At 39.1% G+C, this 26,070-nt stretch overlaps 2 pseudogenes; both read right to left on the reverse strand.

The window, feature by feature from the left end:
• Positions 1-19,581, reverse strand: part of LOC130862527 (non-receptor tyrosine-protein kinase TNK1-like) — a 414,731-nt pseudogene extending 395,150 nt beyond the window's left edge.
• Positions 19,582-22,957: 3,376 nt separating this feature from the next.
• Positions 22,958-23,838, reverse strand: LOC130863193 (E3 ubiquitin-protein ligase RNF220-like; annotated as a pseudogene).
• Positions 23,839-26,070: the final 2,232 nt, after the last annotated feature.

Genomic DNA, 26,070 nt, shown 5'->3' on the forward strand with positions numbered 1-26,070 from the left:
TCCGCTGAAATCAGGAACAAGACAAGGTTGTCCACTCTCTCCATATCTATTCAATATAGTTCTAAAGGTCCTAGCTAGAGCAATAAGACACATAAAGGAAATCAAGGGGATACAAATCGGAAAAGAAGAAGTCAAACTCTCACTGTTTGCTGATGATATGATAGTTTACATAGGTGATCTCAAAAAAATCTACCAAGGACTTCTACAACTCAAAAACACTTTCTGTAACATACCAGGATACAAGATTAATTTTAAAAAAATCAGTAGCCCTCCTGTACACAGATGATAAACGAGCTGGGGAAGAAGTCAGAGAAACAACACCCTTCACAGTAGCCACAAATAGCATATAATATTCAGAGTAACTCTAACAAAACAAGTGGAGGACTTGTATGACAAGAATTTGAAATCTTTGAAGAAAGAAATTGGAGAAGACACCAGAAAGTGGAAAGACCTCCCATGCTCTTGGGTGGAGAGAATTAACATAGTAAAAATACCAATTTTACTAAAAGTAATCTACAGATTCAATGCAATGCCCATCAAAATCCCAGCAAAATTCTTCATAAACCTCGAAAGAGCAGTACTCAACTTCATATGGAAAAGCAAAAAACCCAGAATAGCCAAAACAATCCTTTACAACAAAAGAACTTCTGGAGGCATCACAATCTCTGACTTCAAACTCTACTACAGAGCTACAGTACTGAAAACAGCCTAGTATTGGTGGACAGGTGGACCAAAGGAACTGAATAGAAGACTTGTATATTAATCCACACTCCTTCGAATATCTGTTTTTGACAAAGAATCAAAAAGTATCACATGGAAAAAAGAAAGCATATATAACAAATGGTGCTGCCAAAACTGGATATCAATATGTAGGAGAATGAAAATAGACCCATATTTATCACCATGCACAAAACTCAAGTCCAAATGGATCAAAGACCTCAACATAAAGCCAGCCACACTGAACCTTATATAACAGAGTGGGAAGTACACTTGAACACATTGTTACAGGAGAGCACTTCCTAAATATAACCCGAGCAGCACAGACACTGAGAGAAACAATTGATAAATGGGACCTCCTGAAACTGAAAATCTTCTGTAAAGCAAAGGACAAGGTCAACAAGACAAAACTACAGCCTAAAGAATGGGAAAAAATCTTCACTAACCCCATATCTGACAGGAGCCTGATCTCTGAAATACAGAAAGAACTTAAGAAATTGGTCATCACAAGAACACATAATCCAATAAAAAAAATGAAGTACAGACCTGAACAGAGAACTCTCAACAAATGAATCTAAAATGGCTAAAAGATACTTAAGGAAATGTTCAACATCATCAGTTATCAGATAACTGCAAATCAAAACAACTCTGAGATTCTATGTTACACCTGTAAGAATGGCCAAGATCTTCATCAGTATGGCTATAGAATAGGGTCATTTCAGGTTCCCTCTCCTCAGTTGCCCAAGGTACTAGCTGGGGACATCTCCCTGGACACCTGTGAGCCCCTCTAGAGTCAAGTCTCTTGCCAACCCTAAGATGGCTCCCTTAATTAGGATATATACTTTCCTGCTCCCATATCCACCCTTCCTTTATCCCAACCATACCATTCCCCCAAGCTCCCCCCATCTTCTCCTTCTTACTCTTCTCACCCCATTTCCCCTTACCCCCATTCCACCTCACCCCCAATTTCCCAGTTTTTGCCCGGCAATCTTGTCTACTTCCCATATCCAGGCAGATGACTATATGTATTTCTTTGGGTTCACCTTCTTATTTAGCTTCTCTAGGACCACAAATTATAAGCTCAATGTCCTTTATTTATGGCTAGAAACCAATTATGAGTGAGTACATCCCATGTTCATCTTTTTGGGTCTGGCATACCTCACTCAGGATAGTGTTTTCTATTTCCATCCATTTGCATACAAAATTCATGATGTCATTGTTTTTTACCGCTGAGTAGTACTCTAATATGTATATATTCCACACTTTCTTCATTCATTCTTCCATTAAAGGGCATCTAGGTTGTTTCTAGCTTCTGGCTATTACAAATAATGCTGCTATGAACATAGTTGAACAAATGTTTTTGTCATATGATAGGGCATATAGCCATACTGATGAATTTTCATCTGGCGATGGATGGAGATAGAGACAGAGACCCACATTGGAACACTGGACTGAGCTCCCAAGGTCCAAATGAGGAGCAGAAGGAGGGAGAACATGAACAAGGAGGTCAGGACCGCGAGGGGTGCACCGACAAACTGTGACAGTGAGGCTGATCTATTGGGAGCTCACCAAGGCCAGCTGGACTGGGACTGAATAAGCATGAGATAAAACCGGACTCTCCGAACATGGTGGACAATGAAGGCTGAAGAGAAGCCAAGGACAATGGCACTAGGTTTCGATCCTACTGCATGAACTGGCTTTGTGGGAGCCTAGCCTGTTTGGATGCTCACCTTCCTGGACCTGGATGGAGGGGGGAGGACCCTGGACTTCCCACAGGGCAGGGAATCAGGACTGCTCTTCAGAAGCTAGAGGGGGGGAATGGAGTAGGGGGAGGGGAAGAGGAGTGGGGAGAGGGGGAGAAGAGTGGGGAAAGGGGGAGAGGAGTGGGAGGAGGGGGAGGGAAATGGAAGGCAGAAATTTTTTCAACAAAAATTTTTAAAATTTTTAAAAAGCAAAAAAATAAAAAATAAATTCTACTTTTTAAATAAAAAAATGGCCAAGGTCAACAACACTGATGACAAATTATGCAGAGAGGTTGTAGGGAAAAGGGAACACTTCTACATCGCTGGTGGGAATGCAAGCTGGGACAACCCCTTTGTATGTTAGTGTGACGATTTCTAAGAAAATTAGGAAACAACCTTCCTCAAGAACTATATATATATATATCCAAAGGATGCTCAATTGTGCCACAAGGATATGTGCTCAACTATGTTTATATCAGCTTTGTTTGTCATAGCCAGAACCTTTAAACAACCTAAATGACCCTCAACCAAAGAATGGATAAGGAAAATGTGGTACATTTACACAGTGGAGTACTACAGAGCAGAAAAAATAACGACATCTTGAATTTTGCAGGAAAATGGATGGAGCTAGAAAACATTATTTTAAGTGAGATAACCCAGACACAGAAAGACAATTATCACATGTACTCACTCATAGGTGGTTTTTAAACATAAAGCAAAGAAAATCAGCCTGCAACGCACAATCCCAGAGAACTTAGACAACAATGAGGACACTAAGAAGGACTTACATAGATCTAATCTACATGGGAAGTAGAAAAAGACAAGATCTCCTGAGTAAATTGGGATCATGGGGACCTTAGGGAAGGGTTGAAGGTGAAGAGGAGAGGCAGGGCGGGGACCAGAGGAAAATGTAAAGCTCAATAAGAATCAATAAAAATAGTGAAAAAGAAAAAAACTAACAAATAAATACATAAGCACCAAGGAAACAAGCAAACCAATTTGTAAAAAAGTGAAGCACGGAACTAAACAAATAGCTTCCAAGAGAGGAAAACCAAAAGTCCAATAATTTTTTTTTAAATGTTCAGCATCCTTAGCCAGAAGAAAAATATAAATTAAAACTACTTTGAGATTTCATCTTATCCCAGTCAGAATGGATAAGGTTCCTAAAATGACAAAAATTGCTGGCATGGATGTTGGGAAAAAGGAATAGGTGTTCACTCCTGGTGAGAGTGCGAAAAGGTGTAGCCAACTATGGAAATTAGTCAGATGTTCCTCGTGAATCTACGAATAAATCAACCACATGATCTTACTATTCCAGTCCTTAGGCATCTACCCAACGAGTCTGCGAGAACCTTCCACAGTGATACTTGCTCATTCATGTTCATTGCTGTCTTATTCCCAATTGTCAGAAAAATGAAAAGAACCTGGATGTTCACCAACTGATGAATAGAGAATGAAAATGTGGTGTATTTACACAACGGAATTTTATCCAGTCGATAAGAAAATTGGGTCATAAAATCCACAGGTAAATGGTTGAAGCTTGAGACAGTCATTTCAAGTGAGGTAACCCAGACCCAAAAGACAATATTGTAAGTTTTCTTTCATTTGTAGATATATTTGTATATCTTTCATTTGTAGATAGATGTGCATATTTCATTTGGAATACCCATAGAGGTCAGTGTTAAACTGGCTCCTATCTATTTTATTAAGCCCACAGGTAACTGCCCCTATTAACTCTCATCAGAGAAGCTTCCTTTTGCAGTAGATGGTGATTGACAGAGACCTACAGCTGGTCTCTGCAGAATGCTTGGGCCAAATGAAACACCTATCTCATACCATCTCCTAAAGCTCAGGCATCATTGCAGAAGAGGTGCCAGAAAGACTTTTAGAGCCATATAATGTAGATGACTACAAGAAAGCAGTGTTTTCTGGGCAAACAGGGCAGTTGAATGAAGAACTCCACAGCAGCCACAGCAGCATGTGCAAGGCCTGTGTGATCACAAGTCAGAGAAAGGCCCAGCACGAAGAGGTGAGGTGGGCCTGAAGTCCCGCCCCTGCTGAGGAGCTACTGGCAATCACTGCTGCAAGGAGAGGGAGAAGTAGTTTTCTGTTAGGGTCTTTGTAGTCCCTGGTGGGTGGACCACGTTCCAGTAGGTGGCAACACAAATCTGACTCGATGGGATTTTGAGAAAAACCGGAAGACACAGAATTAGGTGGGTAGGGCAGGGGATGTAATCTGTGAGGAGCTGGGGGTGAATGTGATCAAATGCATTCTGTTACATTCTCAATGACCTAAAGCAGAAATGAAACCTACACTAATTTCTGAAACATTTAAAGTAAAAACAAGTTAGAGAAATAAATGAGATTTCAACTATTCTATGCATGTATCTTTACAGAGATAAGGTGTCTTTTATTGCAATTAAATAAAAAATTCCTTGGAAGTGCATAAATGACTGGACTCTGGATTTAGTACTTTAGGTCTATGTCTAATATCAAGTTTCCAATTTCTTATGCTTTGGTTTACTTACATCAAATATTATTGCAACTGTAATGACTCCCAGTTCCCACCCTCCTTGCCTTGTGGATATTACCATTTATTTTTGTATCAGTGAATCAGAATCCTCTTTTGTGTTTAAACCGTGATAATCTGAAGGTTTGCTATTTTCATGGCTTAAATTACTTGCATGGGAAGTTGGGGAAATGTCTAACAAGCACATTCCTGGAACTAAGAGAACAGGAGGTGCAAGGATGCGTTCAAAGCTGCGTTCTTTCGTCTTGACATCTCTGCAGCACCACAGAGAGACCTTCTACATTCATCTTTCCCCTCATCATGAAATACTGAATGTTTTAAATTAGCGGGAACTCCTTACCGCTGAGCGTGTTCTTCCTCCAGAGGTACTATGTACTGGTTCTTCATCAGATGTATTGGATTCAGAGGATTCAATATTTTCTCTCATCTCCTCTAGTTTTTCCTTTAGATATGAACACTGTGCTGCAACCATCTTGGCCCATTTTTCTACTTCTGGGTTCTCAAACTGACGCCAGGAATAGGCAGGTGTGTATTTACTGTCACAGTTAGTTTCTTCTGCACCCTGAGTTATTTTCTGCAGATAGGAAAGGTGGAATACACATTTGCTTCATTATATACTCATTTTTTTTTGATTTAGGGTGCTCATCTTCAAACAACTCCTTTTTCTCTTAGGAGTCACCAGATATTGATACAGAAAAATACGCACTAATAATCATTTACTAATTACATGTCCACATAAAGGTTTAGCTGCTCACAATTACTTGCCTAACTTTAAGAAGTGGAACTAGCCGTGCCCATGCCCACAGTTGCCATCTCAGCATCCAAAGACTAACACTAAAACCTCCGGCTCTGACTTTAACTTGTGAGTCCTCCCTTACTCACACCTCCCTCATCTGGCATAGCCAAACCATAGCCATATCTCCAAACCATGACTCTCATTGGCTTTGCCTGGTGAAGGTCCTGTCAAACAGCTCATGCACCATCTTTCCCTGGTCTAGCTCTGGCCTCACAGCTTTGCCATTGGCCCTATCTAAGGCATGCTAGAATCTAACATGAGACACAACCCAAGAAGGAAGCCCATCAGCCCAGAGAGTAATGAACATAAACAAATAAAATGATAAGAAGAAGCAATGAATCTAAGAGCTGGTTCTTTTAGAAGATAAATCCACAGACCTATACCCAACAAACTAAAAGAAGGAAAGAAGTGACCATTACAATAGACACCAAAAAAAAAAACAAAAAAAACAAAAAAAAAAACAAAAAAAAAAACCAAAACATAACAGAAGAATGCTTTCAAAGCTTTTGCTCTGGAGAGGGTGAGATGGCTCAGAAGGTTAGAGTACTGGATGCTCTTCCAGCAGATCTGGGGTTCAATATCCAGCACCTGCATGCTGGCTCACAGCAGCAGACTGTGACTACCCTCCTAGGGGATTCAGTGTCCTCTTCTGGCCTCCATGGGTACTGTATGGGCATGATGCACAGATGCACATACAAGCAAAGACCAATACACATAAAAATAACTATGAAATTAGGTGCTCAAAATTATTTTTTGAAGTCTGCCCTTTAGTTAGTCAAAAAAACCTAAAAGAAATGAACCAATTTCCAGTTTCATACAAACTACCAAAAACTTAATTCAAAATGAGATCAACAACCTAAACAGACACAAAACTCATGAGAAAATTGAAATTCTAATAAAAATCGTTCTGACCATAAAAAGTCCAGGCCCAGAGTCCCACCACACTCTCAAAGATTTACCATCAGTCCTTAAGATATTAAAACAACAAAAACCAGGTCCAGCAGAAGCCCTTCCAAATTCCTTCTGTGAAGCCAGTAGTACTCAATATTAAAATCACAGAAAAGATGGAGAAAAGATAAACTACAGTAATATAAAAATGATACTAATACAATAAATAATGAAATAGAAAAGGAGTAGCATTTTATGTACCAATGACAAGTGTGCTGAGCAAGATTTCATGAGAACATTCCCATTCAAAATAGTTATCTATAAAAATATGTCAAATGTTTATGAAAGTGTAATACAACTAAGGAAAAAATCGAGGAACATACCAGAATTTGCAAACACCTCTCATGGACATGGATTGGAAAAATTCAATATTGTGAGAAATAGTTTTTTTGTTTGTTTGTTTGTTTTTGTTTTTTTTTAACCAGAAGCAATCTAGAGATTCAATGTGATTCCCATTGGAATTGCAGTTGCATTCTTCTTAGAAAAAGAGGAGAGAATTTTAATATCCCCATAGAAGCACACAAGACTTTGCAAAGCCAAACTAATCCCAAGTACAAAGACCAGTCCTGGGGGTGTCACCATATGTGACTTCAAGTTACACTCAGAGCCATAGTAATTAAACCAGCAGCTACTGCCCAAGAAGCAAAATCAGAGAACAGTGAAGCTGGTTCTAAGGTCGTGCAACTAAAGCCACATGCTGTTCAACCAAGACACCAAAACAACACATTGGTATGAATGTGGCCCAAAGGTGAAGGGTGCATGTAACCAACCAGTTTTCAATTGGGTCTGAGGCCTGTTTCATAGGTGAGAATTCATGCCTGGTACTGTAAACCAGGCCCAAAACCCATGACTTGGGGAGTCACAGGCCCTAGGGAACAAGTTAATAGTGTTGTCTTCCTAAATGGACATGATCGCAAATGTGTTCTAATTATTTATGTTTATTTACATAGATCAGCACTTTTCAAAGTAGTGGGGATTACCGTGTAGTGTGTTTTTCCTTTGGAGGTACTAGGCAGGGACTCTTCCACAAGGACAACATTAACTTTGTTTTTCTTAGAAAGCCCACCGTCTATCTTTGTTGTTTCTTTTTTGATGGGGCTGACACGCTGTGTAGATTCTTTCTCCTTCAGCACATGCTCACTCTTTTCCTCAGGAGGAAGTCCTGAAAGTACAGATTCTATATCATGTACTTTTGTTGCTGTGTCTGGAGATACATTCTGCAGAGGAGACGGTGGATGATTAGTTGTTTTTGGTTTTTTATTTATTTCATTGACAAACATTCTGTTGTTGTTTTTAGTTAGGAGTGCTTGTCTTCGAAATGATTTAATCCTTCTGAATTATGAGGTATGATAAAAGTCAAAATAGAAACAAATTGCTGTTGAAAAGTTAAATATCTCTGCATATGCTTTGTTATTCACATGTGGTTCTCAATTAGAAGTCATAATAATTCATACTGGCCTGGAATAGGAGCAAAACACAAGCCAACAAACAAAACCTACTGGAATTGCATCAAACACGTCTAAGTAGACATTCAGTTTGAAAAAAATCATTTAGATGATTTTTTTTATCATGGCCAAGCAATCCTTGCATTAAGAGATTTTACCCTAATCTATCTGAAATGTTGAAAACTGACTTAAAACAATTAAGACAATTAGAAGTACAAAGTATAAGTAGCTCTGTGAACTTAGTAGGAGTTCTCACAGCATAAACTAGAGATGTAAGGACCAGGAAGGAACTCCTCTTCCTCAACTCTAACCCACTGGACATCAGATCACATTGCTCATAACTTCAATTATCATGAGTTATCTGTCTCAAAGTTGACACAGCTTCATCTTTTCAGATTGGACACATGACTGCAGAAAGTCTATTCAGGAAAAGATATTGACCTTGAAACTAAAGATGTTTCTGAAAATAAAATTTACCTTGAAGTTACCAGAAATTATATTAGTTTATGCTTGTCAAATGTTGTTATGCTAAGAACTTTTTTGCCTAAAATTAAAAAAAAAATCTTTAATTTAAATATTTGGAATTTTGAGATAAATATTTGTCAAATTTGGTTGTAAAGGTGAAAATTAAGTAAAATAGGTCTTCAATATACCATTAAGGTATCACTCCAGCTTCAAACAACCTATATCTGTTCTAAACTTTCTTTCTTCATTCATCAGAAACTGAGGACAACATGCCTGCTAACAGACAGATCTTCCATTTGTCTTACCTGAGAGATATCCTTGGCTCAGATGCTGTTTCTGGTTTCCTTTATTATCAATAGGACTTGAGATCTATCTCCCTGCTAAGTCCTCCCTTGAACAATATTACTGAATTTGGCTGCAGATTCTCTTGGTTAGGGTTTTAGTGTTGTGATGAGACACCATGGTCATGGTAGCTTTTATAAAGGAAAATATTTAATTGGGGCTGTCTAAGAGGTTCAGAGGTTTAGTACATTATTGTCATGGCAGGAAGCATGGGATCACGTAGTCAGACATGCTCCTGGAGAAGGGGCTGAGACTTCTACATCTGGATTTGCAGGCAGCAGGAAGAGAAAAAGACACTGGTCCTGACTGGAGCTTCCTAAGCCTCAAAACCCACAGCCAATGACACACTTCCTCTAACACGATCACAACTATTCCAACACACCTCCTAATAGTGTCCCTCCCTATGAGTCTATCAGGCCCATTTTCATTCAGACAACCACACATAAAATAGTTAATGTCAGTTTGGAAACAAAATTGAATTGGGCTTAAAAGAAAGAGCATTTGAGTGTGATTTCTGACCATATTAGAGTCGCAGTGAATAATGGTTTCATTAGGTGTAATTATGCCATCTAATTTTACCCTTTTTTCACCTAATATTAATGTTAGACTCTTCAAGGCAATTACCTAGTTGCAGTGGAGATGAGTATTTGGAATAAGTGAGGTCTGAAAAATAGCTGTCTCTTGTCTTGATTTTGATTTTGAGTGGCGTATTAAAAAAGAAAAGGACTGTTATTTATCTAATTCTCTGGATTTCAATAAGTAAAACTGGCAGGTTGATAATGCCTGGGTCCCATGAAGCTAGCAAACATCTCAAGACTGGCTTTATTTCCACTTACGATATCTTGGCTTATACTCTACTCATTTGCATATCAAACATACTTGTTCTGGAGGCTGGAGAGGTGGATCAGCAGTTTAGAATACTTTTTTGCTCTTGCAGAAGACTAGCTTCAATTCATAGCATCCACACAGTAGCTAACAACCAATTGTCATTCAGATTCCAGGCATCAAATGCCATGTATGTCCTCCATGGGCAGCACACACATGGTGCACATACAGAATGCAGGAAAACATTCATATACACAAAATGAATAAATCTAAAGCATGCAAACATGTTGATTATTTTCATGTTGATTGTAAATTCATCCTGGATTCTTTATTATTTATTCTCTGTATTTTGATGAGTTCTCCTGACTTAAGTTATAAGTATGTTCACTTTCTGACTTTTTATTTCCATAGTCTAACTTAGAAGGTGACTGGCAAGGTATTGCTGGAAGTTAGTGGGTGAAGGTAGTTCAAGATCTGTTTGAGGCTGGACCCCTCTCTTCTGAAACCATCTTCAAACATAAGCACATAGATGCATTTTTCCCCTGACAAGCAAGTATTTTAGTTTTGTAATTCATGGGAATTACCTTCATGCGTATTTGTCCTTCAGAGCTAATTTGTAGTGGCTCTCTCCAAGGACAAACAGATTCATCATATCTTCTTAAGAAGTTTTTAAAGCTCCTCTTTGTCCTTTTTCTCTCTTGCTTGTTCGAAAGTTGTGAAAACGGAGGTGAAGTTTTCTCATGGATACATTCGGGGCTGTGTTTTAACATTTCTGCCCTTTGATGTATTTTCTGCAATGGAAAGGTAGAGGGTTAACTTTCTTGGTTTGGTTCTGAAATTAACTATTTTTGTTGTAAAGGGATTATCTTCAAAACTACTTCATTCTTTAGTATTCACAGGGTACTGACACATAAATAGTTGTATCTAATTATAGCAATAAAATATTTTCAAATACATTTACCTATTTACAAATTACTAGGACATCATTAAGAAGTAAAAATATTTATGCTGGCCTAAATATGAGACAATCATGAACTAAGAATCTTGGACTTGCCGTTGTGGTTTGGGCTAAAGTTAATTAATTATGTTTTAAAACATCTAAATCCTGTGTAAGATGATTGATTATTAATGTTAATAGTCCCACTTTCATCAATCTTTCTCTTCTTCCATGGTTGGGAAGTAAAAATGCACATTAATTTCCATTCACATTCTTCTTTTAAAAATAAGCACTTATTTAATTACCAGTGTCGTCCATATCATAGTACTGTGAAACTGCCTTAGAAACCCATTTCTCCACTGTTCACAGTCAAAATCATTAAAACGCAACTTATAACTCACATAAACCCTAGTGCTCCAGGTTACACACACCTCTAGGAGCTCATGGTTATGAAAAAGTTTTAATATAAATGTTAGGTATTTCAATAAAAACCTTCTATTTCAAGTCTTAGAATGTAAGTGTATACTATTTTTAAATGAAAAACAAAAAATAAAAATTTAAAATTTTGCTGTATGGTACAAATCGTCTGTTCCAAGATTGGTAGCTGATGGGGAAATCACATTCTTTAGCTAGATGAGGAGTTGTGAACACGTCCTCAGTCGAGTCAGACAGGAACAGAATGCAAACTGAGATGAATAGTTTGCATGTGTCTAAATACAGAACAAACTCAGAAAGAGAGGAGATGCTCTCATATATGATCAGAGAATAGGAGCATCCAAGGGAACATAAAACCTACCTGCATTTATGCTAAAGGTAAAGGCAACTGGGAGGTTCCTGGCTCGCTGACATTACCACCTGGAACCACTCGAGAGTATGTAGGTGGATTGTCGGAGTGATGCTTTAAAATCACTCTAATGTGCACCTGTTTCTGCCAACAATCCTTGGTCAAACATCAAGCATCTTCTATTGTGAGAGAACTCACAATATGTTTCAGGGCCATTCTCTTAATCGGTCACCACTACCTGCTTACTTGAACGTTAGTGAAGGAAGTTTCAGACCTACAGAATGGTGTCCTCTGGCCAGTATCCCTAGGAAACATGGATAGGGGGTACTACTGCATTTTAACACAATTCATAAGAGAATGAATTTCACAAAGAAGCATATTACCATAATAACACTGTTGTCTGTCGTAGACCAAGGAACATCAGGCTTGTCTGAGAACCTTTAGGATAAAAACAGGCAACAACGGGAGGATTTGGTCATTTGAGCTGCTTTGAGAGAGATCCGTTACTTATATAATTAAGTGACATTTCTGCATTCATGTAATTTAAAGTCAACCTATGTTTTAAAGCTTTCAGTTGTCTTTGTAGACCTAATTTATCTCAATCTATCAAACATTCAACCAAGACTCACTCAAGTTCCAGTTTAAAAGGAAAAAGTCAGTAGCTTAGGAGATGGGACAGAAATCAGAGTGCTTGCTGCCCACCCACAGTGACCAGACTGTGAATCTGCATCACACACACACAAAACTGGGCATGAACTTGCAGCCCAAGTACTGTGGGTGGCAGACACAGGGGCATCATGAGGGCTTGTTGGCTGCAAACCTAGGCCCACATTAGTGAGAGACCTTATATTAAGTGGATAAGATAGAGAATGATAGGACAAGAAACCTATAACCTCCTTTTACTTCCAAGCCTGCACACAGACATATGTCACACACACACACACACACACACACACACACACACACACAGTGAGACCTAGAGAGAGAGAGAGATTAATTGCCATTGTATTGACTTTTGCCTATACAAATTGCCTGTCTTAAAGTTGGAACTGGTAATTGCCTTAATTTGCTACCTGAACTGAAAGAAATCCATTGCCTAAAACAAGACAGAAGATTATGTATCTTCTGGGTCTTCTGAATGTCTAACTCCACTGAAGACTGGGCACTTCATGCCCTATACATTGTAAATACCTTGGTAAATATTAATTACTTTATTTATGTAAATTAATGAATAATATCAGGTACCAAAAACATACCTGTTATAGAGATCCCTTTAAGGGATTCAAATTACCTTCACATCTCTGTGTGCGGATGTCTGTGTGTGTGTACGCACGCGCGTTAGCCCGTGTATATGTGCGTGGAGGACTGTGGACGTCATGTGTTTCCTCCTTTGGCGCCATCCACCATACAAAGATGTCTCACTGTATCAGGGAACAATTCAATTCTTCTAGGTCTGTTTTTCAGCAAGTACTAGGGATAACCACAAGTCTGCCTCCCAGTAACGGATAAACAAGCATGTGCATTCTTGCCTGGGCTTTTATTTGCCTCCTGGTATCAAACTCAGTGTCTCGTGTTTACAGAAACTGCACTTCATTAATAGGACGATCTCCCCAGCCCCAAAGTGGTACCTTCAACAGACACGTTGACATTTTTAGGTCCTCCAATTAGGCAGTCTAAACTGCAACAGCATTTTCACAACTCTCTTCAATTCCTGGTTTTAATGTGCTTTTGTGATAATTTTAATATCTCTAAACTTGAATTTTCATATTATTATCGTCAAATTTGTCAAAGTCCATTATTTTCATCACTATTCTCAAACCCTCACTGTCATCCAAACTAATGTTCTTCATGCTCCACTTTTTAGTGTGAACACATTCCTATCCTTCTTTATAGGATTGACCAGGTATATCCACAATTGCCCTCTTCTATGGGTCTTCTTTCCTGTGCTCTCTCATTTATTGCTAAACACCCACCTGCCTGTGGATAAATAAGAAGACTCCCAGCTTTACAACTAAGGGACTACAGTACTAGTCTCGTGGGTGACACGTGTTGTGTCAACATAAACTGTCTTCATGGGTTTGGACTTCAGGGCTCTCCAACAGAACAATCATAGTGGAAAGATATTAAATACAAGAAATATTAACACATATTTTGCTACATATCTAAGAGTCTTTATAATCCTGAAATTCTGGGTGTTTTTAATCATCCACTGAAAAATGAATATTTAATTCTCAAAAATGAAAAAAATAGAAGAAAGGGGGAATGTTTTTTAAAAAACCAAGAAACTGTGTATGGGAAATCTTTTTAAAAAAACAAGAAACTTACCAGTTATCTCATGTATTTTTAATTTATATATTCTTACCTGGATAAAAACTTCTGTTCAATATTGTTGTCCACTTCTAAACATAAATGAAAAATATATTTTATAATGATCAGGTAAGCCACCTGCAGATCTTTTCTCCCACACCAAATCGTTCAGTCTTATTCTCGGTGCTACAAGAGAACTAGCTCCAGTCTCTCTCCCACTGCACTGTCAACATCTTCTGTGGATCCCATAGACCATCCACTCCCAACATCCCTCCCCCATTCATTGTTCACCAGCCTCCAACTTTAGCAGCAACCTCCTGTGCAGACATAAGCCATACCTGCCAGAAAACCAGGTAGGCTGCCCACAGTTCTCAGCACTCTCTGTGTGTTCCTCTAGACCCAGTCCCTCAGTCTCTTCCCTAGAGCATCAACACATCACCAGCTACAACCTCACTTCCTCCCTGCCCATGTCTCTTAAGGAACACACCGAATGTCTCTTCCTAACCTTCCTCCCAACAAGTCATCATTGCATCCCAGCCTCCAACACCTGTAGCCATTTCCTGAGAACACAGTAGCTGAGTGGGCCAGTAAAACAGGCAATGTGCAACTATCACACCTTAGTAAAATCTAGAGAAGTAACAAGGCAAAAACCAAAAAACCTCCATTATATCGACCTAACTAATGCAAACCCAGAAGTCAGCACCTAGACTTATAATTATCCCAAACCCAGATACCTAGACACTAGCTAGCATAAGAACATAATCAATAACAGCCAGCACAATACATCCCCACTAGAACATAGTTATCCTACCATATCAGGTACTTATTATTCCAGCATAACTGAAACATAAGATAAAGACCTTACAAGAAACCACTGAAGACAATAGAGGTTCTTAAAGAGGAAATAAGTGACCTGAGCTAGTGGGAGTCACTGACTCTGGACTGAAAGCAGGGAATCTGCATAGGACCAAACTAGGCCCTCTGAATGTGGGTGACAGTTGTGTGGCTTGGGCAATCTGTGCAGCCACTGGCAGTGGGACAAGGATTTATTACTAGTTCTTGAATTGGCTATTTGGAGCCCATTCATTTTAAAGTGATGCCTTGCTCAGTCTAGATATAGTGAGGAGGGGCCTTAGTCCTGCTTCAAACTGATGTGTCAGATTTTGTTGATTCCCCATGGAAAGCTTTATCATCTCTCAGGAGTGGATGGGGGTAGGGTGGAGGATGGTGGGGGAGAGTGGAAGAAGGAGAGGGAAAGGTATGTAAAATTAGAAAAGATTGCTTAAATAAAAAGTTATTTCCTAAAAAATAAAGAAAAAGAAATCCATGAAAATACAAACAAACAATTGGAAGACAAGAATAAATCCCCTAAATAAAGTGAGGAAGAAATACAAAAAGCCAAATAGTTGAAGGGAAAAATAAAACTGTTCAAGACCTAAAAATGGAAATAGAAGCCACACAAACATAATGATACAATACACCATGAAAATTTTAGGAATTCGAACAGAAACTTTCAACAGAATACTAGAGATAAAAGAGAGAAGCTCAGGCATTAAAGACACAATGTAAGAAATGGATAGATTAGTCACAGACAATATTAAACCTAACATATTTAAACTATGCATCTGACAAATACGGAACACTAAGCCTTAGAACAATAGCCATAGAGGAAGGAGAAGAATCCCAGAAAATATGTTCAAAAATCATAAAAGAAAATTTCCTAATAATAAGGATAGGCTTATAAAGGTACAAAAAGCATACAGAACACCATATAAATTGTCATATAATAATCAAAACACTAAACATACAGAACAAAGAAAGAACATTACAAACTGCAGGGGAAGAAACCAAGTAAGACATAAGGGTAGAAACCTATTTCTTAAAGGAGTCTCTAAAATCCAGAAGGCCTGGACAGATGCCCTGCACCTTAAGAGACAACAGATACTAGTCCAGACTAATATCATCGGCAAAAAATTTCATTAGATGGAGAAAATAAGATTTTTATAATAAAGACAATATCTATTTATAAATCCAGTCCTACATAAAGTGCTAAGAGGAAAACCCCAAACTAAAGAGGTTAACTACACCCACGAAAACACAGAGAATAAATAATCTCATACAGCAAAACCAAAAGAAGGAAAGCATACCCACACATACACATTCACACTCAAAGACATACATTACCACCACCAACAACAAATGACAGCAATCACCATCTCCCAATATCAATGTTCTCAATTGCATGAAAAAAACATATTAACAGAATGAATTCAAAGACATGATCCATTGTTCTGTTGCATCCAGGAAACGCACTTCAACATTAAGTTGCCTCAGCGTAAAAGGTTGGAAAAAGGTATTTAAATCAAATGAACCTAAGAAGGTAGCTAGTGTAACCATTTTAATATCTAACAAAATAGACTTCAAACCAAAATAAATTAAAGAATATGGATATGGAAACTACACACTCATAAAAGGGAAAATCCACCAAGAAGACATTTCAATAGTTAATATCTACGCCCAAAACGTGAGGCCTTCAACTTTGTAAAAGAAGCATTGCTACAGCTTAAATTGCATATTAACCCACAAACAGTGATAGTGAGTAAATACTTCAATATCACCAATGGACAGGTCATCCAAACAAAAAAGTAAACAGAGAAACATTGAAGCTAACAGACCCAACAAACCAATGGATCTAAGAGATATTTATGGAACACTACACCAAACACAAAAGAATATACTTTTTAATAAGCATTCATGCATCTTTCTCCAAAGTGGATCACAATCATGGACACAAAGCAAATCTCAACAGATTGAAGCAAATTGAAATCACCCTATCACACCACCATGGATTAAACCTGGATATCAACAATAACGAAAAGAACAAAAAGCTTAAAAAATCATGGAAACTTAGGAACTCTGTAATGAATGAAATGGGTCAAAGCAGAAATAATTGAAATATATTAAAACTTTGTAGAACACAATGAAATGAATGTGCAGCATACACAAACTTATAGGACACAGTAAAGTGGTGCTGAGAGGAAAGTACACAGCACTGTGTGCCTGCCTAAAATTGGGGAAATCTCATAACTGAACAGCACACCTGAAAGCTCTAGAACAAAAAGAAGTACACCCAAGAGGAGTAGACTTCAAGAAATTATAAACTGGGGCCTGGAATCAATGAAACATATACAAAGTGAACAATACAAAAAGAATCAATGAAACAAAGAATTTATTCTTTGAGAAAATCAACAAGATAGCTAGACACAAACTTACCCAAACTCACTAAATGATGGAGAGAAAATATTTGGATGAACAAAATGAGAAGCAAAAAGGAGGACATAACACTAGATATCAAAGAAATCCAGAGAATCATCAGGAGACATACTTTAGGAACATGTATGCCAAGAAATCGGAAAAATCAGAAGGAAAGATAGTTTTGTTGATAAGTTCCACTTATCAAAGTTAAATAAAGATCAGATAAACAATTTAAACAGACCTCTAACCCCTAGTAAAATCGTAGCAGTCATCAGAAGTCTCCCAACCAGAGAAAACCAGGCCCGACATTTTCGGTGCGGAGTTTCATCAGACTTTAAAGAAGAATTAATGCCAATGGTCCTTAAATTATTCCACAAAATAGAAACAAAAGGAACATTGTCAAATTTATTTCATGAGGTCACAATCACCCTGATACACAGATCCCACAACGATTATCAACGTCAGCATTTAGAGAGAAAGAAAAACATATTTTACACCAAGCATAGAAAACTATAGCAGTAAAATTACAAGAATAGTGATTTCTTGATATGGATTGCATGAAGCCCTCCTATAGCGTATTCCTCAGAGAATATTCAGGAATAGACAATTAGCACTTTCTTATACTTTTTGCATATTTCCAGTACAAGAATAAAACATCAATTTATTGAATCTAAATCCATAAATTAAACTACTATGCACAGTGGACATGATGCTAGCTGACCACATTCTGACCAACAGAAAGCGATATGCTTACCAGTATCAGTGTCAAAGCCTGACTGTATCAAAGAAACATCATGTTTCTGTGGTAGTAGCTGTGACTTAGCTCTGAACTAATTGTGTCCATAGAAGGCTCAGTAAGTGTTTTCAATTTGTAAAGAAACAAGCTTCTCCAAATACTGAGTTAAACTTATTCAGTTAACACAATCCCAGAGAACCTAGACAACAGTGAGGATCCTAAGAGCAGGATACATGGATCTAATCTACATGGGAAGTAGAAAAAGACAAGATCTCCTGAGTAAAATGGGAGCATGGGGACCATGGGAAAGGGTTGAATGGGAGGGGAGATAAAGGAAGGGGAGCAGAGAAAAATGTATAGCTCAATAAAATCAATCAATAAAAAAATAAGAAAAATTGTTCAGTTAAATCAAAACCTGTCTAGGATAAGGCAGACAGGCTGTTCACGTCTGGGGAAGACACTAATAGACTCTTGGGATCTAACTCTGGTCCCTGTCTGACATGTAGTACAAAGGATGGTCGTGATTAGCTTTCACTGCTCATCATGAACAGAACAATGGGAAAGATCCCTCCCACAACAGTTATGCACCCTGAAGTGCATCTCTTAGTGGGAGAGAAGCAGAGCAGGAGCAGGACAACAGTTTTGTGAGAGTATTATCTGACTTGGATAAATTTATGTGGTTACATGTATGAATTATGGTCTCACTAACTCTTTCCTCATACTGATGCTCTGCACAAAAAAGACACCAACAATTCCTGTATATTTCATTCAAATGACTTAATCATTTTATTAGGCATAAAAATTTAAAATGATTAAATATTGCACCTTTGTGTTGTAACATAATAGTATTTTAGAGATGGTATCTGATTAATGTTATACATACACAATACAGTGTGTTTATTGTTTTTTATTTCTTTTTTTTCTTTTTTTTCTTTTTATTGTTTATTTATTTATTAAAGATTTCTGCCTTCTCCCCACCACCACCTCCCATTTCACTCCCCCTCCCGTGAGGCCAGGAGCAGGTTGCGGGTAGCGAGATCCAGGTGCACTAACCCACGGGACCCCAAGTACGCCATGGCTCCTGCCAACTGATGCAGGAAAAGGCACAGTAGGGCCACAGGCAGTGGGGGTGTCGGCCCTGGGTCAGTCAAGCACGCATGCAGGGAGCCCAGTGGCGCCAGCTCCATCACCATCTGTAGAGCCTGGCCCAGTACGAGGCCTTGCAGGCGCAGCACGTGTGGGTGCTCCAGCTTCATCATGACAGACACTTCTCGCAGGAAGTCTCCCAGTTCAGTGCAGCCACTAGGATACTTTGGCCACCGGGCAGTGTCCACAGCCCTCGATGGACAACACTGAAGCAACCCGAGCCCAGGATCTCCCCTCTGCACATGGCACCCTCTGGAATCAGACTCTTGAGTCCCCCCTCTGGCTCGTGGAGACACAGAAGACTGTCTGAGCGTGGAGCCATCTCCTTCTGTTCAGGTGCAAACCCCCCCCAAGGATCTTGTAGACCCAGTTCTTAGACTTGACAACGGAGCGGTACCTCTTCAGGGCTTCAGCAAGCCTGCGCTGGGCAGGCCTGCGCTGGGCAGGCCTGCCCATGCCAATGTTGTCCAGGTCCTCAGGCCTCACAAAGTCAAAATGTTCTGGCCGAGTGACGTTAAGCTCCTCAAGGATTGGCCAGTAAAACTGGGCCAGTTGGATGTCCCAGAGCAGCCGAAGTAGCCACAAGGAACTGGCTTTGGGGAGCATGTCTGGAGTCGACTTCTAAGGCAAATGGCAGTCTGCTTTAAACGTGTGACCTGGCAGAGCCGGAAGATTGTTCTGACTTCTTAACTAACTCTTATATCTTAGGTTTACCCATTTTTTTATTGTTTTTTATTGAGCTATATATTTTTCTTCACTCCTCTCCCTTTCTCCTCCCTCTGCTTTTACCCTATCCTGTGATCCCCATGCTCTCAATTTACTCAGGAGATCTTGACCTTTTCTACTTTCCATGTAGATTAGACCCATGTGTCTCTCTTAGGGTCCTCTTTGTTGTCTAGATTCTGGGATTGGGAATAGTAGACTGGTTTTTATTTACTTGATGTCTAAAAGACACTTATGAGGGAACACATATTATGTTTGTCTTTCTGTGTCTGGGTTACCTCACTCAGGATGGATTTTTCTACTTCCAAACATTTGCATGCAAATTTCAAGATCTCCTAGTTTTTTACTGATGAGTAGTATTCCACTGTATACATGTACCGCATCTTCTTTATCTACTCTTTGATTGAGGGACATTTAAGTCATTTACAGGTTCTGGCTATGACGAATAATGTTGCTATGAACATATTTGAGCACATGTCCTTGTGGAGTGATTGAGCATTCTTTGGGTATATACCCAAAAGTGGTATTGCGGGGTCTTGAGGAAGGTTGCATCTCAATTTTTTGTGAAATCACCATACTGATATCAAAAGGGGCTGTACCAGTTTTCCTTCCCACCAGCAATACAGTAGTTTTCCCTTTCCCTGACATTCTCTCCAGCATAAGCTGTCATCAATGTTTTTGATCTTGTTCACTCTTACAGGTATAAGATGGAATCTCAGAGTTCTTTTGATTTGCATTTCTCTGATACCTAATGATGTTGAACATTTCCTTAAGTGTCTTTCAGCCATTGTAGATTCATCTGTTGAGAGTTCTCTGTTTAGCTCCCCATTTTTTTTATTGGATTATTTGTTCTTTTAATGACCAATTTCTTGAGTTCTTTGTATATTTTGGAGATTAGACCTCTGTCTTATGTGGCATTAGTTAAGGCCTTTTCCCATTCTGTAGGCTGTTGTTTGGTCTTTCTGACCATGTTCTTTGCTTTACAGAAGCTTTTCAGTTTCAGGAGGTCCCATTTATTAATTGTTTCCCTCAGTGTCTGTGCTACTGGGTTTATATTTAAGAAGTGGTCTCCAGTGCCAATGTGTTCAAGTGTATTTCCACTTTCTCTTCTATAAGGTTGACTTTACGTTGAGGTCTCCACTTGGAGTTGAGTTTTGTGCATGGTGATATAGGTCTATTTTCATTCTTCTACATGGTGATATCCAGTTATGCCAGCACCATTTGTTAAATATGCTTTCTTTTTTCCATTTGATTTTTTTGCTTTTTTTTGTCAAAATCGGGTGTTCTAAAGTATGTGAATTCGTATCTGGGCCTTCAATTTGGTTCCATTGGTCCTCCTCTCTGTTTTTACGCCAATACCAGGCTGTTTTTAGTACTGTAGCTCCATAGTAGAGTGTGAAGACAGGGATTGTGATGCCTCTAGAAGTTCTTTTATTGTACAGGATCATTTTGGATATCCTGTTTTTTTTTTTTTTTTTTTTTGCTTTTCCATATGAAGTTGAGTACCTTCTTTTGATGTCTGCGAAGAATTTTGCTGGGAATTTGTTGGGCATTGCATTGAATCTGTAGATTGCTTTTGGCAAGATTACCACTTTTACTATGTTAATTCTACCTTCCCAAAAGCATGGGAGAGCTTTTACTTTCTGGTGTCTTCTTCAATTTCTTTCTTCAAAGATTTAAGTCATGTTCCTTGTATCCCTGCCCTCTCCAAGAAGGAATGACGTATTTTGTCAAAGGTTTTTTCAGCATCTAATGAGAGGATCATTTTTTTTTTCAGTTTGTTTATATGGTGAATTGATCTCTGGGATGAAGTCTACTTGGTCATAGGGAATGATTTTTCTTATGTGTTCTTGGAATCAGTTTGCCAGTATTTTATTGAGCATTTTTGTATCAATGTTCATAAGTGAGATTGGTCTGTAACTCTCTTTCTTAATAATGTTTTTGCATGGTTTGGATATTAGGGTAATTGTAGTCTCCTAAAAAGAATTTGGCGATGTTACTTCTGTTTCTATTGTATGGAACAATTTGAGGACAATTAGTTTTTTGAAAATTCTAGAATTCTGTAGAATTCATGCAGAAACCATCTAGTCATGGGCTTTTTTGGTTAGAAGACTTTTGATGACTGTTTCTATTTCCTTTAAGTTTTCCAATTTTGTGGAGTACAGGTTTTCGAAGAATGACCTGACAATTTTCTGAATTTCCTCCACGTCTATGTCCCCCTTTTCATTTATGATTTTGTTACTTTAGATATTCTCTCTTTGCCTTTTGCTTAGTTTGTCTATTTTGTTGATTTTTCTCAAAGAACCAACTCATTGTTTCATTTATTCTTTGTATTGTTTTCTTTGTTTCTATTTTATTGATTTCAGCTCTCAATTTGATTATTTCCTGCTGTCTAGTCCTCGTAAGTTTTTTTCTTTTTGTTCTAAAGATTTCAGGTGTTCTGTTAACTGATTAGTGTGGAATTTTTCAGGCTCTTTTTTTTTCCATGTAGGGCAAAGTGTCCAATTTATATACAACATTGTAAACATACACTGTCTATATTATATGTGCTTCTGTCTGGTGTTTGCATGACTGTCAGTCAGTCTAGGAGACAGATCTCAGTGGCTTGTCCTACTACTCCCCATCCCTATCATCCTGCCCCACACTAAAAACAGAGACAAAAGAGGCATTGTCCCCAAGTTCAGAAGGAGTAGGCAGGAAGGGCTGCTCCACTTTGGCTCCAGAGTCTTATATGTGTGTTTGGGTGTATATGTGCACGTATGTACAGTGGGAACCTATGTGCAATTATGTACAAAGCAAAAGGGGTTCATTGTCACAGAGGCTGGGGCAGGTGGGGTTGCTCCAGGCAAGGTCTGCAGGGATGGCTAACTTACAAGTGGTGTGGGAGAATTGTCTGTGTTCTGTCAATTATATTTTGAATAAACGCTGATTGGCCAGGCAGAAAGTATAGGCAGGTCAACCAGACAGGAAGTAGAGGCGGGGCAATGAGAACAGGAGTATTCTGGGAAGAAGGAAGCTCTTTCCGCAGTTCTGCCCAGACCACGGAGGAGGCAAGATGTAAGCTGCCCCTCTGAGAAAGGTACTGAGCCATGTGGCTAACGTATATAAGAATAATGGGTTAATATAACTTATAAGAGTTGGCAAGAAACCTGAGCTAATGGGCCAATCAGTTTTATAACTTACGGAAATCTCTGTGTGATTTTCTTTGGGGCTTGCCAGCTTGCTTTGGGGCAGGACAGAAACCCCAACAAGCAGGCCCTCATGTTATATACAAGTAGATCCTGCACAGGTCTCCAGGTGCTGTGATGGTATTGCACTGAGGGCAGAGCTTCTTCGCACCCAGAGTCCACAGCCAGCATTCTTCACAGTGCACATGCCAACACTGGATCAACGTTAGGAGCATAAAGTAGAAATCCATGCAGATGAGGCATTTGTATCAGTCCAGCCTCCCCCCCTTGCCCCCCCCCCAGATAGCTGCCGTTCAAGCTCCCTGACATGAGCCTTCAGGGCCTCAGGAGTAGCTACAGCTGAATCTTCGGAGATTTTCTCAGTGCCACTGTCCTTGCAGGTCTTCTGCACGGCCTCCTGCTTGCTACGTCCATTGCTGGTGGACGGTCTCTCATCACTGGCCCACTTAGAGAACTCAGGTGTGATGCGGGTGCTGGGGGGACCACCATTTAGGACTGCACCCCGGAGTGCCTCTCTCTCCTTGGCTTCACCAGGCTCTTCTCCTCTGCAAGGGATGACATCAGCCTCTGTGAATTGTGGTTTCCCATACTCCAGAGTGTCACCTCCATCGACATCCATGTCAGCATCACTGTCTGGGTTCTTTCTCTTTGCCACTGCACATGATGAAGCCGGATCCTTGGAAGCCACCTTCCAGGAGTGTGGTGGCTCATATCCACTTCTGCTCACACAACTCATACTCCTCAAAGCAGTTGCTGCTCTCATGCTCAATGTCCACAGCATAGTCCTCAGCCATGCAGGAGCCTTCCTTCTGCCCTTCATCTTGCTTCCTATGCTCATTTTCCCAATATGAGCATTCAGTCAGGTTGCCGGTTGGCTTGCACTCACAGGAAGGTCTACTTCTTCCCTCTTGCCCGGCTCCTTGCTCGACTGGCAGCTCAGGGCCCTTGGCATAGCTGCCAGGGCTGCTCTAAGGGGACCCCTGGCTGAGGCTAGGTGCAGCTCCAGCCCCAGCCTCTGGCGCTCTGACCTCAATAAGTTCCAGAAGCCGCAGTGGCCATATTGGTTCTCTCAAGTTCTTTTTTTTTTATTGATTTTTATTGAGCTCTACATTTTTTTCTGATCCCCTCCCTGCCTCGCCTCTCCCCCTTCAACCCTCCCCCTAAGGTCCCCATGCTCCCAATTTACTCAGGAGATCTTGTCTTTTTCTACTTCCCATGTAGATTAGATCTCTGTAAGTCTCTCTTAGTGTCCTCATTGTTGTCTAAGTTCTCTGGGATTTTGGTTTCTAAGCTTGCTTTCTTTGCTTTATGTTTAAAAACTACCTATGAGTGAGTACATGTGATAATTTTCTTTCTGTGTCTGGGTTACCTCACTCAACATAATGTTTTTATGTAGGCATTTAGTGTTATGAACTTTCCTTTTAACAACGCTTTCATTGTGTCCCATTAATTTGTGTATATTGTATGGTCATTTTAGTTGAATTTTAGGAAGTCTTTAATTTCTTCCTTTATTTCTTCCTTGAGCCATTTGTGATTCAGGGGAGCATTGTTTAATTTCCATGTGTTTGTGGACTTTGTGAAATTAGTGTTGATGAATTATAATTTTAAATCATGGTGATCTGATAAGATGCATGGGGTCATTCCAATTTTTTTTGTATCTACAGAGGTTTACTTTGTTACCTAGTATGTGTTCAATTTTTGAGAAGGTTCCATGAGGTTCTGAGAAGAAGGTATATTCTTTTATGTTTGGATGAAATGTTCTATTGATGTCTGTTAAGTCCATTTGGGTTATAACATCTGTTAGTTCCCGTATTTCTTTGTTAAGTTTGTGTCTTGCAGACCTGTTCAGTGGTGAAAGTGGGTTGTTCAAGTATTCCACTATTATTGTGTGAGGTTTAGTGAGTGATTTAAGCAACAATAGGGTGTCCCTATATTTAGGACATAGATGTTCAGTATTGAGATTTCCTCTTGATGGATTTTTCCTGTGACTAATATGAAATGTCCTTCTTTGTCTCCTTTGATTGATTTTAGTTTGAAGTCTACTTTGTTAGATATTAGAATAGTTACATGAGCTTGTTTCTTAGGTTCATTTAATTGGAACTTTTCCTAACACTTTACTCTGAGGCGATGTTTGTCTTTGAGGTTGAACTGCGTTTCTTGTATGCTGCAGAAGAGGATGGATTCTGTTTTTATATCCAATCTGCTAGCCTTTGTCTTTTTATAGGTGAGTGGAGTCCATTTATATTAAGGGATATTAATGACCAGTGATTGCTAGTACCTGTTATTTAGTTTTGGTTGTTGGTGATAAGTCTGTGTCTGTTCTTCCCTTCTTTGGGCTTTGATGTTGTGAGATCTTCTATTGCCTGTGTTTTTGTGGATGTAGCTACTTCCTTGGGTTGGTGTTTTCCTTCTCCTACTTTGTGTATAGCTAGGTTTATGGCTAGGTATTGGTTAAATCTGGTTCTTTCATGGAATATCTTGTTTGGTCCATGTATTGTGATGGAAAGTTTTCCTGGGTATAGTACTCTAGGCTAGCATCCATGGTCTCTTAATGTCTACATAGTGTTTGGCCAGGACTTTCTGTCTTTCCTAGTTCCCATTGACATGTCAGGTGTAATTCTGATCAGTCTGCCTTTATATGTTACTTGATCTTTTTCCTTGGAAGCCCTTAATATTCTTTTTTTATTCTGTGTATGCAGTGTTTTGATTATTATGTGGGGAGGGGACTTTTTATTGTTCAGTCTTCTTGGTATTCTGTAAGCTTTTTGCACCTTCTTAAGCATGTCTTTCTTTAGGTTGGGAAAGTTTTCTTCCATGATTTTGTTGAATGTACTTTCTGTGCTTTTTAGTTGGACTTCACCTTCTTCTATCCTTATTATTGTTAGATTTGGTCTTTTCATGGTGTCCATAATTCCCTTACTATGTGTTTCCTTTACTGTATATATTCCAGTTTTCAAGTCTTTAAATGTTTCTTTCACATGTCTGATTGCTTTTTCTTCGTTTTCTTTAAGGGATTTGTTGTTTTCTTCCAAATTTTGTCTTTTGCTCCACTTTTCATATTCTCTTTAAAGGCCTCAAACATTCTCCTAAAATTATTTTTTTGGTTACTTTCTTCTGATTTATCTCTATTGGGTGTTCAAGACTTGCTGTTTTAGAGTCACTAGGTTTTGTTGGTGCTGTATTG

The sequence above is a fragment of the Chionomys nivalis genome, chromosome 20 (assembly GCF_950005125.1).
Source record: "Chionomys nivalis chromosome 20, mChiNiv1.1, whole genome shotgun sequence".
Taxonomy (NCBI): Eukaryota; Metazoa; Chordata; class Mammalia; order Rodentia; family Cricetidae; genus Chionomys; species Chionomys nivalis.